The following is a 13008-nucleotide window of genomic DNA, read 5'->3' on the forward strand; positions in this document are numbered from 1 at the left end:
GCTTTGCAGAAGCTTGTCAGTTTAATGAGGTCCCACTTGTCTATCTTATCTCTTATGGCGCGGGCACTTCGGACTTTGATCAGAAATTGGTTGCCAGTTCCAACTTCCATAAGAGTATCTCCTAAATTTTCTAAGGTTCCCACAGTTAAAGGTTTTACATTTAGGTCTGTGATTCATTTAGAGTTAATTTTTGTGTATGGGAATTGGTTGGGGTACTGTTTCAATCTTCTGCATGTGGCCAGTCAGTTTTCCCAGCACCATTTACTGAATAGGTTCTCCTCTCCCCAGTAGTGGGTGGTGGAAGCTTTGTTGAAGATGAGTTGGTTAGAAATTGAGATTTTGCTTCTGGAATCTCAATTCTATCCATTGGTCTATATGCCTGTTCTTGTGCCAATACCAGGCTGTTTTGATTATTGTAACTTTATAATATAAAGTCTAGGAGTGTGATACCTCCTGCTTTGTTTTTTTTGCTGAGAATTATTTTGGCTATTCTTGGTCATTCACATTTCTATATGAATTCCTGTATTGTTTTTTCTAGGTCTGAGAAGAATCTTGCTGGTAATTTTATGGGTATTGCAATAAATCTGTAGATTGCCTTAGGTAAAATGAACATCTTAACAATGTTGATTCTTCCAACCCATGAGCATGGAATATTTTTCCACTTGTTTATGTCATCTTTGATTCCTTTGAGCAGTGTTTTGTAGTTTTCATTGTAAAGGTCTTTTACATCTCTGGTTAGGAAGATGCCAAAGTATTTCATTTTTTTGGTGGCTATTGCAAATGGAATTGTACTTTTTATTTGGGTTTCTGTTTGTTTATTATTGGTGTATAGAAATATAATTGTCTTTTGTACATTTATTTTATACCCTGAGACTTTGCCGAAGTCCGTTATCAGTGCAAGGAGGTTTTTGGCAGATTCTCTTGGGTTTTCAAGGTATACAATCATATCATCTGCAAAGAGAGAGATCTTGACTTCCTCTTTTCCTATTTGGATACCCCTGATCGCCTTCTTTTCTCTGATTGCTCTAGCTAGGACTTCCAAAACTATGTTGAACAGGAGGGGTGAGATTGGGTATACTTGTCTTGTTCCAGTTTTCAGGGGAAATGGTTCTAATTTTTGTCTGTTTAGGAGTATGCTGGCTGTGGATTCTCATAGGTGGCTTTTACTATTTTAAGATATGTTCCACCTATGCCTAGACGTTCAAGGGTTTTTATCAAGAAGGGATGCTGATTTTATCAAAAGCTTTTTCTGCATCTAATGATATAATCATGTGGTTTCTGTTTTTATAACTGTTGATGTATTTAATTACATTTATGGTATTACAAATGTTGAACCAGGCTTGCATCCCGGGGATGAAGCCTACTTGGTCGTGATGGATGATTTTTGAGATGTGTTGTTGAATCCAGTTTGCAAGGATCTTGTTGAGAATTTTAGCATCTATGTTCATCAAAGATATTGACCTGTAGTTATCTTTCTTTATTGTGTCTTTACCTGGCTTGGGTATCAATGTGATGTAAGCTTCATAAAATGATTTGGGGATAGTTCCATCTTTCTCAATCATCTGGAATACTTTCAATAGGATTGGTATCATTTCCTCCTGGTATGTTTTGTAGAATTCTGCTGGAAAGCCATCTAGTCCAGGACATTTTTTTTGTAGGTAGTTTTCTTATGTCATAATCAATTTCCTTGAGTGCTATTGGTCTATTTAGGGTCTTACTCTCTTCTTGTTTCAACCTAGGGAGGTTGTATGATGTCAGAAAATCCTCCATTTCCTTTAGGTTTTCAAGTTTGTTTCAATACAATTGTACATAGTAGTCTCTGATAATTTTTTGTATTTCTTCAGGGTCAGTTGTGACTTCCTCTTTTGTGTTTCTGATTGAGTTTATTTGGACTTTTTCTCTCTTTTTCTTGGTCAGTCTGGTTAGAGGACCATCTATCTTGTTTATCCTTTCAAGGAACCAGCTTTTTGTTTCTCTGATTTTTTCTATTATCTTTTTGTCTTCTATGTCCTGGATTTGGGCTTTTATTTTGGTGATCCGGATTCTTCTGCTGAAGTTAGGGTTTTGGTGGTCTTGCATTTCCAGCTTCCTTGGGTGACTTGTTAGGCTGTTAACTTATGATCTCTCTATTTTCTTCATATGCATTTGTAAAGATATGAATTCTCCTCTTACTACTACTCTCATGGCATCCCAGAGGTTTTGGAAAGATGTTTCTTCATTTTCATTTGTTTCCAGGTATCTTTAATCTCTGTTTTGGTTTTATCATTGACCTAGGAGTTGCTTAGCTTCATACTGTTTAGTGTACATGTCTTTGTGGGTTTGGGGGAGCTTTGTTGGTGTTGATATTTATTTTTATTCCACTGTGGTCTGAGAAGGTGCATGGCAAAATTTCACTATTATGAAATTTGTTTATGTTTGATTTATGGCCAATGATATGGTCAATCTTGGAGTACATTCTTGTGGTGATGAGTAGAATGTATATTCTGTGGTTGTTGGGTGGAGTGTTCTGTAGGTATCAATTAAGTCCATTTGTTCAAGAGTCTCACTGAGGTTCTGGGTCTCCTTGCTGATTTTTTGTCTTGATGATCTGTCTAGGGTTGTGAGTGGGATATTAAAGACCCCAGCTATGATAGTGTTAGAGTCAATCTCTTTTTTAAGTTTGCCTAGAAGGTGCTTTATGAATGTTGGTGCTCCTATGTTGGGGGCAGATATGTTAGGATGGATATTTCTTGTGGATGCATTGAACTCTTTATCACTACATAGTGACCTTCTTCATCTTTTTTAATTTTTGATAGCATAAAGGGTATTTTGTCTGAGATTAAGATTGCAACTCCAGCTTTCTTTTATGTTTTATTTGCCTAAAATATTGCTTCCCACCCTCTTACTTTGAGTCTGTGAGTGTCCTTTCTGGTGAGATGAGTCTCTTGGAGACAATACATTATTGCTGCATAATATTTTATCCATTTTGCCATTCTGTCTTTTCAGTGGTGCATTTAGTTCATTCACATTCAGGCTAATTATTGAAATGCGAGGGTTTATCCCTGTCATGAGGTTCTTATAGAGTTGTTGTTGTACTTGTTTGTTTGTTGTCTTTCTTTTGGTTTTTTGGGTTGATTCATGTGTGTTTTCAACCTTTTTCTGGAACTCTTTTGAAGAACATTGTCATTCTTTTTCCCTTTTCTTCTGTGTTTAATAGTTTCTTAAGTGTTTCCTGTAGAGGTGGTCTGGAGGAAGCATAAGTTCTTAGGGATTGGAAGTCTGAGAAAGATTTTAATTCTCCCTCACTGATGAAGCTTAGCTTGGCTGTATAGGTTATTCTTGTTTGAAACTGTTTATCTTTGAGAACTTTGAATTTTGGGCTCCAAACTCTTCTAGCCTTAAGTGTTTCTGTAGATAAATCTGCTGCTATTCTAATTGGTCTTCTCTGGTGGGTAGTCTGACATTTTTCTCTTGTGGCTTTTAGGATTTTTTCTTTTATACCTACTTTGTTCAGGTGAATTATTATATGCCTAGGAGTTGGTCTTTTCATTTGTTGTATTGCAGGGGATCTCTGAATCTCCTGTGTTTGAAATTTTGCATCACTGATAAGGTGAAGGAAGTTTTCTTTAATAATTTTGTGGAATGTTTGTTCCAGGGTGGTCTCTGTCTCTCTTTCTGCCTCAGGAAGTCTAATTACTCTTAGGTTCGTTCTCTTGAAGTAATCGCTCATCTCTTGAAGTTTTTGTTCTGTCTTTTTAGGCTTCTTTACTATGTTTTTGACAGTCTGATTTAGTTCTATATTTTGGCCTTCAAGTTCTGAAATTCTTTCTTCTGCTTGGCCAATTCTGCTTTCCTTGCTATTGGTTTATTACTTATTTCAATCACAGTATTCTTTACTGCTGTTATCTTAGTTATCAACTCTTTCCTATTTTCCTCTTGTCTCTCCTCAATATCCTTTATTCTCTCTATTAACATCTTGATGTCTAGGTTTGTAGTATGTGACCAGTCATTCTAGGTGTTCTTCATTGTTTGCATTCCAAAGTCTGTTTTCTCAATATCTGACCTCCCAGGGGTCTATGTGAGACCTATATTCTTCTTTTGGTTTTTCTTCACTTGTGTAGATTTTCCTCCCCACTTTTTCCTTTCTTCCCCATCTTCTTTAAATCTCTTTTTCAGGGATGGTGGGGTTGCTTTTACTTCTGTTTGCTCAATCTCCTATTCTTCCTTGTGTGAGTCCTCTGACTTTGTTCAATTCTGAAGCTGTACTATAGGTTGGGGGCTATACTTTTTGCAGTTTTGAGATTTAATTGAGGGGGGAACTGTGATTCAAAATCTATCTTCAGATCCCAGTATCTACCAATAGGTGTATGGATACCCTGGAACACGCTTCCCACTGCCTTGCAATCTGTCCATGCAGTGGGGATATAGGTTTCCTCCCTGAAAGTAAAATGGGGTATGGTTAAGGAAAGAATTGGGATGGTGGGGAGAGGGGGGAAGTGGAAGGTGGAGAGAGAGAAGAGTAAGTGGGAAAACAAAGGTACCAACTAACAAATGAAAATAGACATGAAGACAGATAAAAGTAAGAGAAACAAAAATAAACAAAAAAAACCAACAAAACTAGAACATACAATCATACAGACACACAAGCTGACCAACCTCCTTATGATGTACTATTCCCCTACACAAACATGAGATCTTAGATCCCGTGTTGGAGGTTGGGCAGAGCTGGGCAGAGCTGGGCAGGGTAATGCAGGTCTTGACCTGGTCTCAGGGCTCCAGCTGATCTCTGGTTCTACAGTAGCCAGGTCCAGCTGAGAGAGGCAGAGTGTGAGACAGCTGGATGTTGCAGGTCAGTGTGTCACATTGCTGCTTGGGCCTCTTTTTCTTTCTTTGTTCTTAGGTCCTAAGCTGGAGGCAGGCCAGAGCTGGGTGGAGCTGGGTAGACAATACAGGTCTCTGCCTGGTCTCAGAGCATCAGGTGTTCTCTGGTCCCGCTGTGGCCAGGGGTGAGTTGGGGGAGGCAGAGTGTGAGATGGCCGGGCATTGCTGGTCAACATAGCACAGGGAGGCTAGAGATGGGGTGGTGCTGCCGGTGAGGGAGCCCAGAGCTCCATGGGGTGGAAGCCGAGGGCCTCCCAAGGCAGCGGCGACTTGGGGCAGGGCGAGATGATGCAGCCAGGAGGGAGCCTGGAGCTCTGTGGGGCAGGAGCCAAGGGTCTCCATGGGTAGTGGTAGCATGGGGTGGAATGGGGCAGTATAGCCTGGGAGGGAGGTCAGAGCTCCACCAAGTGAGTGCCAAGGTGGTCATGGCTTGGGGCAGGGCAGGGTGGTGCAGCCAGTGAGGGAGCCTAGAGCTCCATGAAACTGGGAGCCTAGGGACTACCTGGGGCTGAGTAGTGGCGGCAGTGGTTGCAGCCACAGTAGCCAAGCAGTGCGTGGAACCAAATGCCTCCAGACCTCGGGCCAGTGTGGCTGGCTGGGGGGAAAGTGAGAGTTTTTATGGAGGCTTATTTTGTGGAGATTCTCACAGTCCCACCTGTGCTGTCACCAGCTTGCCAGAAGTCCATCAGTAACTCTTCTGCTTATGTTTCCATATGAATTCCTGTGTTGCCATTTACAGTTCTGAGACAAATGCTGCTGGCAATTTAATGGGTATAGTATTAAATCTGCAGATTGCCTTTGGTAGGATGGATATCTTAACAATGTTGATTCTTCCTATCCATAAGCATGGAATATTTTTCCATTTGCTTGTGTCATCTTTGATTTCTTGAACAGTGTTTTGTAATTTTCATTGTAAAGGTCTTTCATGTCTCTAGTTAGGAATAGGTGTTGGTGTATAGAAATGCGACTGTCTTTTGCACATTGATGTTATAACCTGAGACTTTGCCAAAGTCCTTTATCAGTGCAAGGAGGTTATGGACAGATTCTCTTGGATTTTTGAGGTATAGAATCATGTCTGCAAAGAGGGATAATTTGACTTCATTTTTTTCCTATTTGGATACTGCTGATCTCCTTCTCTTGTCTGATTGCTCTAGCTAGGACTTCTAAAACTTTGTTGAACAGGGCGGGTGAGGATGGGCATCCTTGTCTTGTTCTGGTTTTCAGAAAATGGTTCCAATTTCTGTCTGTTTAGCAGTATGCTGGCCATGGGTTTCTTGCATTTGGCTCTTAATACTTTGAAGTTTGTTCCATCTATTTCTAGATGTTTGAGGGTTTTTACCAAGAAGGGGTGCTGGATTTTATCAATGCTTTTTCCTCGTCTAATGATATAATCATATGGTTTTTGTTTTTACATCTGTTGATGTATTTAATTACATTTACAGTCTTATGAATGTTGAATCAGAACTGTATACTAGGGATGAAACCTACTTGGTGGATGATTTTTGAGATGTGTTATTGAATCTGATTTGGTAGGATCTTGTTGAGAATTTTAGCATCAAAATTCATCAAGGATGTTGGCCTGTAGATCTCTTCCTTTGTTGGATCTTTACCTGATTTGGGTATCAATGTGATGTAAGCTTCATAAAATGATTTGGGAAGAGTTCCAGCCTTCTAGAGGGCCTTTTAGGATTAGTATCAGTTTCTGGCTGCATGTTTTATAGAATTCTGCTGGGAAGTCATCTGGTCCAGGGCTTTTTTTTTTTTTTTTTTTTGGTAGATACTTTTCTTATGACATTGTCAAGTTCCTGGATTGTTTTTGGTCTGTTAAGCTTTTTGATTTCTTCTTGTTTCAACCTGAGGAGGTTGTGTGATGTCAGAAAGTCCTCCATTTCCCTTAGGTTTTCAAGTTTGTTTCCATATAAGTATACATAGTAGTGCCTGATAATCTTTTGTATTTCTTTGGGGTCAGTTGTGACTTGATCTTTTGTATTTCTGATTGTGCTTATTTTGGCTTTTTCTATCTTTTTCTTGGTCAGTCTAGCTAGGGGACCATCAATCTTGTTTATCCTTTCAAAGAACCAGCTTTTCATTTTATTGATTTCTTTTGTCTTCTATGTCCCAAATTTGGGCTTTTATTTTGGTGATCTGGATTCTTCTGCTGAAATTAGGGTTTTGATGTTCTTGCTTTTCCAGTTTTTCCAGCTTCCTTAGGTGATTTATTAGGTTGTTAACTTGTGATCTTTCCATTTTCTTTTTATGTGCTTGTAGAGATATGAATTCCTCTCTTAGTATTGTTTTCATTGAATCCCAGAGGTTTTGGTAAGTGTTTCTTTATTTTCATTGGTTTCAAAATATCTTTTAATCTGTTTTGATTTCCATGTTGACTGAGGAGTTGTTTAGCATCTTGCTGTTTAGTGTCCATGTCTTCGTGGGTTTGGGGGGGGGGCGTTGTTGGTGTTTATATTTATTTTTATTCCACTATGGTCTGATGTGGTACATGGCAGGATTCCAACCTTGTGAAATTTGTTTATGCTTGATTTATGGTTGAGGATATGGTCGATCTTAGAGTACATTCCATGTGGTGACAATTATAATGTATATTCTGTGGTTATTGGGTGGAGTATTCTGTAGGTATCAATTAAGTCCATTTGGTCAAGTCTCACATTGAGGTTCTGGATCCCCTTTATGATTTTTTATCTCGATAATCTGTTTCGGGTCGTGAGTGGGGTATTTAAGTCCCCAGCTATGATAGTGTTAGCATTAATATCATTTTTAAGTTTACCTATAAGCTGCTTTATGAAAGTTGGTGCTTCTATGTTGGGTGCATATATGTTTAGAATGGATATTTCTTGTTGATAAATTGAACCTTTTCTCATTATGTAGTGACCTTTCATATCTTTTAAAATTTTCAATAGCTTAAAGGGTAATTTGTCTGATATCAAGATGGCAACTCCTGCTTCTTTTATGTTCCATTAGCCTGAAATTTTGTTTCCCATTCTGTAACTTTACATCTGTGAGTGTCCTTTCTGGTGAGATGAGTTTCTTGGAGACAATATATTGCTGCCTCATGATATTTTATCCATTTTGCCATTCTATGTCGTTTCTGTGGCGCATTTAGTCCATTCACATTCAGGCTAATTATTGGAATGTGAGAGTTTATCCCCGTCATGAGGTCCTTATAGAGTTTGTTGTTGTTGTTGTTACTGTTTGTTTGTTTTCTTTCTTTTGATTTTTGGGTTGATTCATGTGTGTTTTCAATCTTTTTCCTGCATTCTTGTAAAGGTCATTGTTGTTCTTTTTTTCCTTTTTCTGTGTTTAATACCTTCTTAAATGCTTCTTGTAGAGCTGGTCATGAGGCAGCATAAGCTCCTAGGGATTGAATGTCTGGGAAAGATTTTAATTTTCCATCACAGATAAAGTTTAACTTAGCTGGGTAGGTAATTCTTGGTTGAAGTTGTTTATCTTTGAGAACTTTGAAGATTGGGCTCTAAGCTTTCTTTGCCTGAAGTGTTTCTGTAGATAAGTCTGCGGCTATTCTAATTGATCTTCCATGGTAAATAATCTGACCTGTTTCTCTTGCTGCTTTTAGGAGTTTTTCTTTTATGCCTACTTTGTGTAGACAAATTACTATGCATCTAGGAGTTGCTATACTCATTTGTCATCTTGCAGGGGTTCTCTGAATCTCTTGTGTTTGAATGATCATGGCACTGATGAGATGAAGGAAGTTTTCTTGGATAATTTAATGAAATGTTTGTTCCAGGGTGGTCTCTGTCTCTCTTTCTGCCTCATAAAGTCCAATTACTCTTAGATTTGGCCTCTTGAAATAATTGCTCATCTCTTGAAGGGTTTGCTCTGTCTTTTAAAGCTTCTTTTCTATGTTTTTGACAGTTTGGGCTAGTTCCATATTTTGAAGCTCTGAGATTCTTTCCATCTTTGTCAGTTTGTTATCTATTTCATTCACTGTATTCTTTATTGCTGTTATCTCAGTTATCAACTCCTTCATTCTTTCCTCTTGTCTCTCCTTGATTATATTTATTTTCTCTATTAATGTCTTGATATCTGGGTTTGTGGTTTGAGATAAGTCATTCTGAGGGTTCTTTATTGTTTGTGTTTCAAAGTCTGTATTCTCGTGTCTGACCTCCGAGGGATCTGTGTGAGACACACATTCTTTTGGGTTTTTTTTTAATTTATGTAGATTTTACTACCTCCTTTTTTCCCCCTCTTCTTTAATTCTGTTGTTCAAGGATGGGGGGTGGTTTTTACTTCTGTTTGCTCAATCTCCTATTCCCCCTTATGTGGATCCTCTGACTTTGTTCAATTCTGAAGCTGGACTGTGGTGGGAGGGTGTACTTTTTGCAGTTTTGAGATTCAATTGAGTGGGGAGCTGTGATTAAGAATCTATCTGTATATCCCAGTATCCGCTGACAGGTATGTGGGCCCTCTGGAACCCACTGCCCACTGCCTTACAATCTTTCCATGCAGTAGGGGTATGGGTTTGCTCCGTGAAAGCAAAATGAGGTAAGAAAAAGAAAAATAATAGTAAAAGGAATGGAGGGGGGAAAGAAGAAGGTGGAGAGAGAGAGGAGTAAGAGGGAAAACAGACAGACATACCAACTAATAAATGAAAGGAGACACAAACAAAGATAGAAAAGAGTTAAAAAAAAAAAACCCACTAAAACATACAATCATACAAACACACAAACTGAAAAAAAAAAAGACCCTATTGATGTACTCTCCTTCAAAAATGCCCATACACAGACAGGAAGTATTTTAAAAACAATGAAATAACAGTAATAAAGCAAGTATGAAAGCATTATCAAAAACTGAAAGAAAAAGAGAAAAAAACTAAAACAAAAAACAAACAAAAATGAGCACAACATACATACAAAAAAAAAAAAAACAACTCACTTTGAGATGGTTCTTGAAAGTCCAGCTTCCTTTCAGCTCTGATCTCCAGTCCCTCCCCTCTGCTCTCAGTGTAGGCTGATAGGGTTGCTCTCAGCCTGGGTCAAATGCTCCAGGCCTACTGTGGGAGGAGGGTGGATCATATCTGGGCTCACCTAGCTTTCTGCCTGTCAAGTCTCCCATTCAGATCTGATGTGTCTGTGTCTGATCCAGCATGGGGGAGGGGCTTCTGTCTGAGTTTGATGAGATTACTGTAGGTCCAAAGTTGGAGGCTGGGTGGAGTTGGGCTAGGCAATGCTTGTCTCTGCCTGGTCCCAGGACAGAGAAAATGACTGCAGTTGGCATTTCCTCATGGGAGGGGGTTCCTCTCCAGCTCTCCCCGATCTTCTCTCTCCATGGATCGAATGGGGCCTCTAGCCACTTTGCTGTCACAGGTGATGGTGTGGTCCAGGCACCAGGTAATGAGAATCAGCTGTATTAGGCAGGCTTTTCTCAAGAGAGACCCGAGAACTGCAGATGATTCTGTGTGCCAGCAGCTCCAATCTCAGGGTGGTGGGGGGTTGCAGTCACCTCCAGAGGAGAGCCCTGGGTACATGAACCTGAGTCTCCCCTTAGACAGACTTTCACTCACCCACCAATATATACCTCCTCATGCAGAGAGTTTTTATGGACACTGGTTTTTGTGGAGACTCTCACAGTCTGACCTGTCCCATTGTCATCTTGTCAGAAGTCTCTCCTCTGGGTTTTCAAATTTCTTAGTAAATAGTTGATCATAGTAGTATCTGATGGTGGTTTTGTATTTCTGTGGTATCAGCTGTAATGTCCCCTGTCATTGTTTCTGATTTTGTTTATTTTAGTCTTCTCTCTCCTTTTTCTTGGTAAGTTTAACTAGCAGTTTGTCAAGTTTGATCATCTTTTTATAAACCCTACTTTTTCTTTTATCTATCTTTTGTAGTTTTTAAAACTCTGTATTTTATTTAGTTCTGCTCTGATCTTTCTTATTTCTTTTCCTCTACTAATTTTGTTTTTGGTTTGTTCTTGCTTTCTAGTTCTTTGAGGTACATGTTTAGGTTGTTTGACATTTTTCTAATTTTTCTAGGCAATTATTGTGATAAACTTCACTCTTGGCACTGATTTTGCTGTATCCCACAGGTTTCTCTATGTTGTATATCAATTTTCACTGGTTTCCAGAAATTTCCTTATTTTCCTCTTAATTTCTTCAACGACTCAGTGATCATTAAGGATCATGTTGTTTCATTTCTATGTAATTGTACACCTTCCAAAGTTCCCTGCTATTGATTTCTAGTTTTATTCCATGTGGTCTTAGAAAACACTTGATAAATTTCAATTTTTAAAAATTTCCTGAGACTTGTTTTATGTCTTAATATATGGTCTATTTTGAATGATGTTCTATTGCTGGTGAGAAGAACAAGCATTCTGCAGCTGTTAGATAAAATGTTCTATAAGTGTCTATTGGATCCATTTGATCTAAAGTACAATTTAAATCCAGTGTTCTTTGTTAGATTCCATCTATATGATCTGTTTATTGAGAGTGGAATGTTGAAGTTCCCAACTATTAATGTATTGGAATGTATCTTTCCCTTAACACTTAATCATATTTGCTTTATAGAACTGAGTGCTCTGATGTTGGGTGAGTACATATCTAAAATTGTATCCTCTTGCTGAATTCATTATTAGGGCTCGTCTGGAATACTCTGCCTCTATGGGCGGTGTTCCCAGCAGAGGAGGAAATGTGTCCTACCCAATTTGGGCTGACCTACTCTGCTTGGGCATCTTGGCTGCTCAAAGAACTTCGGTTAAGCCCAAGACTACTGTTCTGGAGACAGCAGAAGCGATACAGGAAAAAAAAAAAAAAAAAGGAACAGAAAGAAAGAAAGCAGGCACTGTGGCAACCAGGCAACCTTGTCTACAAGCCAAGGTAGGAAAAATTGGACTATAAGTACTGCCTTGGTGGTTGGGGCATTCTCAGAGGTTGAGTGTGTGTGTGTGACTGAAACGATCTCAAGATACGAAGTGATTGTGGATTCCCAACCCATGTTTTCATTTTCCCATGAGAGAAATGGCCAGAGACAGATGAAGTGGATCTGAAGTTTGCAAGAAACCTACAATAAGGGGGATTGAGCACCTCAGGGAATATCTGGAGTCTTAAGGACTGCAAGAAACTTTCAGTAAGGGAAGTTGAGCATCCTTTTGGGAAACTCCAAAATCCCACGGCTTACTTGGTAACTGAGAGTGGGTAATAATCAGTCTAGGCCTAGGAAGGGAGGTCGGGAAACCTCCCTTAAAGTTCCCCCAGATAGTCCACTGGGGTAAATGTTGGAAAACTGGAAAGATGATTTCAGGACTAAGAAAAAGGGTGAAATAAAAATTCTTCCCCTAACATTACCCAGGATAGTCAACTGGGGAAATGTTGAGGTCTTCAACTGGGGAAATGTTGAGGTCTTGGTACAAGGGAGATAGCCCTTGTACCAAGATCAGGAGGGCTGCAATGTCCTTATGGAAAGGAAAACCCTTCAGGGCTGGGCATACAGTTGAGCAAAAGTACCCAAATGTAGACCCTGAGTGGGACTATAATGATCAAAAGGATAAGACAAAAATGCAGGATCTGAGGTGGCTGATAATTAAGGGAATCAGAAAATCAGCCCCGAGGTCTCAAGATGTCTCTAAGACTTTGGAGGCTCAGCAAGAGAAGAAAACAACAACAGCAACAAAAAAAACTTTAATGGCCCATCAGAGACCTGGTAAGAATGAACCTGATGACACCCCAGGTGAATATTAGGGTGCTGAAACTCAAATTAATTTATTAATTAACACAGGTGCCAGCCGTTTGGTCCTGGCCATCCATATTGGAATTAAAAACGTCTGAGTCCAAATAGTTAACCTGCAACTACAGGGTTAAATAGAGGTTTCTAAACTCTATTTCTCTCTTTTCTGCTTGCCTTGAATCTGCTAGCAACTAAGCTACTGGTGTTTTGCAATAAGCTCACTGTTTCAAGGTTAAAAAATTTTTTTTCTTATACAGTTCAGCCCATTTTAACTAAAATGTAAATATTGAAAAATCATTTAAAACTGAAAAAAAAGGTTACAAAAAGTTTTTTTTTAAAATTGAAATAACAGCCGGACTCGGTGGCTCAACCTGTAATCCTGCGCCTCGGGAGGCTGAGGTGAGTGGATTGCCTGAGCCCGCGGGTTCGAGACCCACCTGGGCAACTTGGCGAGACC

This window comes from Carlito syrichta, unplaced genomic scaffold (genome assembly GCF_000164805.1).
Source record: "Carlito syrichta isolate Samal-C Ts95f unplaced genomic scaffold, Tarsius_syrichta-2.0.1 Scaffold308920, whole genome shotgun sequence".
In the NCBI taxonomy this organism is placed as follows: domain Eukaryota; kingdom Metazoa; phylum Chordata; class Mammalia; order Primates; family Tarsiidae; genus Carlito; species Carlito syrichta.